Below are 7,536 nucleotides of genomic sequence, written 5' to 3'. Positions count from 1 at the left end.
TACCCCAGGACTCCAAATGTCCATACCTTGAGAACCCTGGCTGGGAGCAGGAGAGAGAAGACAGTGGTCCCTAGTCCTGTTCTAAACCCTGCTCTGCTGAGCTACAAAAAAAAAAAAAAAAAAAAAAAAAGAGAGAGAAAGAGATCAAAAGGGAAAATTTGCAAGTTAGATTTATCCTCAATTCTATTAAGTCACCAAAAGCTGTTGGAAAATAATATTAGGGTCTTAACTCCACAAATGCCGGAAATCCCAGCATGGAAGGCCCATGCAGGCACTCCCTGTCCTCCCAGCACAGGGGACTGGGGTAGGGGAAGAGCCTCTGGATCCTTCGGGGTGGCCTGGCCTATGGTTCAGCCAGGTGGCCCTCCCCGTCCTCTGTGGGCTCCCCCAGGTGTGGTCTGGCACTTCTCAGAAGTGTGCTGTTTAAATTGGGTGTCTGTGCCTGGGAGGAGAGCAAGAGGGGAGAGGAAAAAGGGGAGTAGAAAGGCAGGGAGGAGTGGGGGGTCAGAAGAGAAGAAAGAAGGAGGGAGGAGGAAAGAGAGAGGGAAAAATCAGGGGAGAAAAAGAGGAAGAAGAGGAGAGGGGAAGAGAGGAGAGAAAAGGGGGGAGAGGGAGAGAAAGAAGGAAGGAAGGAGGGAAAGAGAGGAGAAACAAAGGGGGAAAGAGGAAGGGGGAGAGGGAGAAGGAGGGGTGGAGGCTGTCTGGGTTGGGTGGCAGTCCCTGGTGAGGGGTGTCCCCACCGTCTGTCACTTCCCTCACAATAATGTCAGCTCCAGCCTACTCTCGGGCCCTGTGCCAGGGGACCTAAGAGGGGGCAGTCACCTGATCCTCACAGAGGATTGGACCTCAGTCATGCAGCTCAGCTGGACCCAAAGCCTGAGCACTTCCACCCCAGGCTGGGCCCTATAGGTTTACTCAGGAGTCAGACGTCATGTCCTGAGTGTGGTGTGTGTGGTGTGTGTGTGTGTGTGTGTGTGTGTGGTTAGGAGTGCAGTCCTGGGCCAGACTGGCTTGGCTTAGGATCCTGACTTGACCAATTCCCAGCTGTGTGACCTTGGATGAATGACTCAACCTCTCTGGGCCTCAATTGTGTGGAGGAAATGAGTTAATCAGAGAGATCCTTGCAAGTGTTCAATTTTAGCTAGTATGATTATTATTCAAAAAGGATGACTATGGGATTCCTTTAGGAAAAGGCTCTAAACTGGAGGGAGGGGTCCATGGATAGGTCTCAGAAGGTCCTAGAAGATCCTTGAATTGAGCATGTAGGGACATTTTTCTGGGCAAAGAAAGACCTTAGCTCTCAGCAGTATCTCTTGGCACCCCCTACCCCACCTCCATACTCCCTGTTGAGCCCTCTTGCACCAGCCTCACACAACTTTTGAAAGGCTGCCTCTCACTTGCTCCAGGCTGGCAGTGGGTGCTGAGTTGTCTTGTGGCATCCACACATAGTGGGCCACACATGCTCAGGAAAATGAGCCCCTGACTCAGGGGGAATTGTTTTTAAAGCTGAGATTATAGTGGACGCTGTATCCAAACCAACTAGGATGAGGAGGCACGACACAGATTTCAAAGCTGAGCTTTGGATAAACAAAACACAATAAAAATAATGCTTGGAACCCAAATGCTGAATCGGATGGCAGCTCTAGGCACATTCAGCCAGATGATGCCAGCCCTCCCAGGTGACCAGACAGCCTTGGGGGCATTCCAGAAGCCTTGCAGCACAGCTGGGGTCTAGGAGACCCGGCACCCACACCTGCCCCATCCCCCAGCAGGCCACCTGGCCCCACCCCACCCGCTAGGCCTGGCTGGGATCCCTGCCAGCTCCATCCTAGTGGCTTTGTCAGCCTGGGAGATCCATTGGCCAGATCTCACGGCTTCCCCATCCGGCATTATGGAGACTGTGAGTACCTGGTGGGGGCAGTGACCTCTGGGGCAGTGGAGCTCTGAGGATTCCATCCCTGGTTTAGTGTGTAGCCACAGAACAGTGGCTGCACTTCTCTGAGCCTCAGGGGGAAATGAAGATCATCACCGCACCTCCTTGGCAGCCCTTGCAGTTAGGACAGGAGAGAGGCTGAGTGTTTGGTGGGCACAAGGAGGGACATAGGCTGCCCCATACCAATGTGAGGCTCTATGCCTGGACCACCAGAATGCCCACACTTGCTACGTGACACCCTGGGCTCCAGTTTCTCCGTCTATACAATTCAGTGACCTTGAAAGGGCCTTTTATGATCTCCTAGTTGGATTGTGAAGTGAGAAGCCCTGTGCAGGAGAGTGGGTACAATACAGGATTTATGTAAAATCAACACTAACATATAAAAATCCTCACATGTGCATACTCCCTTGTATGTGCTCAGAATATCTCTGGGAGGCGCAGAGGAAACTGGGTTACCTAGTGGAAGGGACGGGGCCAGACAGGCGGCTGGGAGGGTTTCCTCTTCCTGGCTTCTGGTCTGTGCCTTCCCATGCCGCCCTGTGCATTACCTAGTACCGCAGAGGTGGAGGGTATTTTTAAAGTCCTTTGGGAGCTTTGCCGATCCCGAGGAACTGCCCCGAGGGTCCAGGAACCCATGACAGGGTTTTGGGGTCAGGCAGGACAAAGACTACCCCTTGCTGTCATCTCCAGGGAGCTGTCATCCCCTGACCCTCACTCCAGCCCTTCAGCCTCTCTGCCTGGCCAGTTCTTCCAAGAAGTCCTCCAGGACCCTCCTGCCACCCTTCCATGTGACCACAACCCAGCATTTGCACAATGTGTGGGGCCCAGAGTAAAACGAAAATTTGGGGCCCTTTTGTTCAGGATGTGTCATGGATTTAAAGATGGCGCCAGCAGAGGATGACTCCAGTGCAGGGGCCTTCTAAGCACAGGGACGTGGGTGACGCAGGGGTCACATGCCTGTGACCCACATGCCAGTCCCTGTCTCCCTCAATGAGATGTGGGCTCTTGAAGCAGGACCCCGCCTGTCGTGTTCACAGGGCCCACTACACCGTGGCTGCTGAACAAGGAGTGAGGGACGGAACCAAGGAGTGGGCACAGTCTACCAGGATCGCCAGCCTGGACACATTGGCTATGGCTCTGCTCTTGAGGGCCTTGGCCCTCTGGGCTGGAGGAAATCTGGCCTGGCTTCCTGGAAGAAGGTGCCTCGGCTTCAGGGGAGACAGATGTTCTGTGTTCCCCTCCACAGCTGCCTGTGCCTCCCGAATCACAACTCTTACCACGATTTATCTGGAGTATAGCTGCGTAAGTCTGATCAAATTATTTAACCTCTTTGTGGCCTGGTTTCTTCATTTGTAGGAGCAGTGTCTGTTTCCCAGAGCTGTACCTTCCTTCAAGGGTGAGTAAGCTCTAAGCATGGAGGGTTTGTCTTTTCTTTCTTTTTTTTTTTTTTTTTTTTTTGTGGTTTTTGGCCAGGGCTGGGTTTGAACCCACCACCTCCAGCATATGGGACCGGCGCCCTACTCCTTGAGCCACAGGAGCCACCCAGCATGGAGGGTTTGGATCAGTGTCCAAACATAGTACAGCTCGTAGCATCCATCAAGATTCCTCTGTGGTTGCTGGACTCTGAGCTCCAGCAGGGCAGCGCCCAGTTTGACTTCACCCTCCTGGATTCCTGGAGGCTCTAATCAATGCTGCCAGAAAGCCCATGGGCTGTGTTAGAAGTTACTCAACTGGCATGGGGAGGTGGCTACCCCTGAAGAACATGCTTTGGGTCCTCAAGATGGACGGCAAGTGTCTGGGGCAGCAGGTTCCTATAGGAAGATTCTTTGGGGATTTATTGGGCTCTATAGCCATGGGAGCTGGAAGTCTGCCCAGAGCCTGGCAGGGGGTTCTCTAGGAGTTTGGGGGCATCACTAAAGCTCCCACAGCTCCCAAGTGCAGACAGTAAACCAGGGAAACCCTGATGGGTAGGTTCCTAAGGGTCCCCAGGCTTCATGATGGGAGGCGCAAAGGAGCTGCTCTTGGCTGCTGCTCCCAGGGTCTAAGCCTCACTGTCCAGGAAGGTTCCAGAGCCCTGAAAATAGATACCGGGCCCAGCCCAGGGAGTCCAATCCCTGCTTCTGGCTCAGATTCCACCTAGCACTCAAAGCTGGCTCTGATGGGTCCAAATGACGCAATGAACATCACTTGTCTCCCACATCCCTGGAGCTGTTTTAGGGGAATGTTGAGGCTTGCGGGGCTGCCTGGAGGTGGCAGCACGTGTCTCCATGGAGAGTTTGACTGCCTCCAACAGGAGCCCCTGGAAGGTGTGGACAATCTGTCACTTAGGGCATATTTGGGAAGAAAGATGGAAGGACCCAAAGATGAGGAGAGAGGGATGGCACTGGGGGAAGCCACTGCCGGAGGGAAGGCAGGAGTTGGGTAAACAGTGCAGATAGAGGCAGAGTAGCTAGAACCAGCAATGGCCGTGACCCAGGGTGTGTGTCTGCCTTGACTAGGGGAACACCAGCCTTTTTCTCTGCCTGGTCAAAAGCCCTCCTGTATCCCTTGCCTCCCCATTGAAAACTAGTGCCAGCCTTGCAAGGGGCCATTTCATTCATTTCTCTTCCTCTTCATTCCTCTGTGTGGTTTGTTCTGAGCCACCTCATGGCTATCACAGAGCCCAGGTGTCTATCCCATTCCCTGCACAGACAGGTGGGACCCTGTCCCTGCTTCCAAAGGGCATGTCTGTGTCTGTGTGTGATGTGCATGTGGTGTCTTTGGGGGTGTCTTAGGGGGTGTTGTGTCCCTGTGGTTTGCCTGTCCGTGCTGTGTGTGTGCACGTGTCCTGGGTGCCACTGTGTCCTAGAATTGCCCACTTGAGTCCACGCCTTTACCAACTGTAGGCTCCTGAAGGCAGGACTAGTCATTCTGGTGCCTGCCATGTGCTCAGAACCCAGCACAGGTATAGCACACAGTCAGTGCTTGTTGCAGTCTATTCTGGCTGCCATTACTGTAGATTGGGTGGCTTATCGGCGACAGTCTAGAGGCTGGAGTGTGAGATCAGGGTGGTGGCACCCTTGGGCTCTGGAGAGGACCCCCTTCTGGGCAGCGGACTGCCGGCTTCTCCCTGTGTCCCCACACAGTGGAAGGGATGAGGCAGCTCTCTGGCCTCGTTTGATTAGGACACTGATCCCATTCATGAGGGCCCCTTCATGACCTTGTCACCTCCCAGAGGCCTCACCTAATGCCACTGCATTGGGATTAGGGTTCCATCATGAATTTTGGGGAGACACAAACATTCAGTCCGTAAGAGTGATAAGGATCGCTCAAATAAATAAACCCACCAAGCCAGCTCACATGCCCGGCGCCCCGCTTGGGACTGCTTCACCCAGGTCCCACATCTACAGTGGCTCCACTCCCTCCCCACTCACTGTTGGGGGCCCAGCCTGTCCTCCCAGGATCTGAGACTTTCTGCACCCACAGCCCTTTGCTTCTGCCAAATTCCACCTTCTCCAATAACTGCCTCTTTCTCTCTAACCTTGCCCTGATTCTTCCTGCCTCCAGGGTACCCCACGTGCTGTAGGAAGGGTGTCCCTAGACATTCCCCCCATCTTGGAAAGAGGGATCCCCCATTGGACTGCCTTCAGGGAGAGATGTGGACTCCCCCTGTGAAGAAGGGTGTTGGTGTCTCCTTGTGTGTGCTGAGTCTGAATCCTGACTCTAATGCCTATAATTGTGTGACCTTGAGAAAGCACTGCACCTCTCTGGGCAGCTGAAGGGAGAACTCCTGTGTGGGTGGCTGACGGCTCAACTGGCAAGGGACATTTGTGGGACTAGTCTGACTCCAGCTCAGACTGGAGTGAGGCCCCCTGAGACTCTTGGGCTTTGGCATCCTTATCAGCAAATGGGGCTGAGGAACCTCACTTGCAGGGGTCTCAGAGGCCAGGTGAGGCAGGAACACCAGGAAAAAGGAGCAATGACTGTCCTGCCTCTCCACGCCCCTATCTGGACACAGCTTCCACTCCCCCTTGCTCTGGTTGGGCACAGGTCTATGGACAATGGCAAGGTCAGGGTGAAGTGGGGTAGAGAGGGATTGCTGAGAATGAGAAGGGCAAGCAGGATGAGCTGAGGTGGGCTGGGACTGGGGGAGTACACCTGCCTTGTCCCCCAGCAGCTCAGGTGGGTCTGAGGTTGCAGGGAGCAGGTGCTTTCCTGGCCTTCTAGCAATGCTGCTCCTCAGAGCCCTGAAGGGGCTGTCACCCTCCAGGCTACCTGTACATGAGTGGAAATGCACCAGTGAAAAGAACCCTGTTGGGGTTCCCAGGGAGGAGTTGGAGCCATTGCCAGGAAGGGGTGAGAGACAGAGGACCTGAAACAACTGGGCAGGGGTCCATCCCTACTGCAGCACTCCTGCTGTTCCTCCTCACTCCCCTTCTTGGCCACCCCAACTTCCAGGCAGCAGGAAGGAGGGCAGGTTGTTGGGCAGACACACACCTACAGAGGGCCAGTGAAGAGATTCCTATGCCCTCCGGGTCAGCAGGGGACTCCAGAATATAGAGGCCGGGTTCCCTTGGAGGCCCTAACTTGTTGGAGGGCATGCATGTGTGCTGGTCAAGATCGCTGTCCCTGGCGTGTGTGCGGGAATTGTTCGTGGCGTCCGTGTCTGTGGGGGTGTCTTGGGGGGTGTTGTGTCCCTGTGTTGTGCCTGTCCGTGCTGTGTGTGCGCGCGTGTCCCATGTGCCATATCCATGTGTGTCTCTGTGTGAGCCGCAGCGGCGGGACCTGGGGCTCCGCATCCTCTAGACACAGACTCCACGTTTGCCGTCTGTGGTCTGCAGAGGCGGGAACGGGGAGCGCCGCGCGGGCGGAGCGGGGAAAGGAAAGGGCGCTGCCGCGAGCACGGCGAGGTGACCAGACCCCGGGAGCCAGGTCGACCGGAACCCCCCAGAACCCCGCCTGCTTCCACCCTATGTGGCGTCCCTTCCCCCGCCTGGTCCCTGCGGGGGAGAACGTGGAAGCTGCGGGTGGGCCAAGGCGCCGCCCGGGTTGCCTCGGCCGCCTCCTCGCGCCCTGAGCGCTCTTCGGGGACTCGGCCTCCAGTGCTCAGGCTGCCACGCGGTTGCAAGTTTAGCAGTTTGGGGTTAACAACAAAGCGAGAGAGACGCTGGAGGCTGGAGAGGCGCGGCTTTCCCCAACCCCTACCCCAGGCCCGCCGAGAGCTCTGGCAGGCGCGAAGAGGTCGCGGGGCCCGAGCGGAGCGGGGCTGCTCGGCCTCCCGCAGCGCAGCGCGACACTGGAGGAAAAGTTTCCGACCCTGGAGCAGGAAGCTGAGAAGTTTCGGCTGCGCCAATTGGCGCCAAACCCAGGCCAACACTGCCCCCGCGTGGGCGCCACGCGGAGCGGCAGCCGGCTGCGAGGCTGGGGCCCGTCGCGGCTCTTCGGGGGAAACTGAGGCTCAGCAACCGCGAGGTGGGCTGCGCAAGGCCACTGAGAGGTGCGGCAGAATCAGACCCCCTCTGAAGCACGCGGACTTTCCAGGCACTAGAAAGGTTGGGTTGGCGATACGTGAACAGTCCAGGAAGGGTGACAGAGGGGAGAGGACATCCCAGGGTTTGAAACCC

The sequence above is a fragment of the Nycticebus coucang genome, chromosome 2 (genome assembly GCF_027406575.1).
Source record: "Nycticebus coucang isolate mNycCou1 chromosome 2, mNycCou1.pri, whole genome shotgun sequence".
In the NCBI taxonomy this organism is placed as follows: domain Eukaryota; kingdom Metazoa; phylum Chordata; class Mammalia; order Primates; family Lorisidae; genus Nycticebus; species Nycticebus coucang.
The sequence above is the reverse complement of the archived record's forward strand: the minus strand, read 5'-3'. Positions refer to the sequence as shown.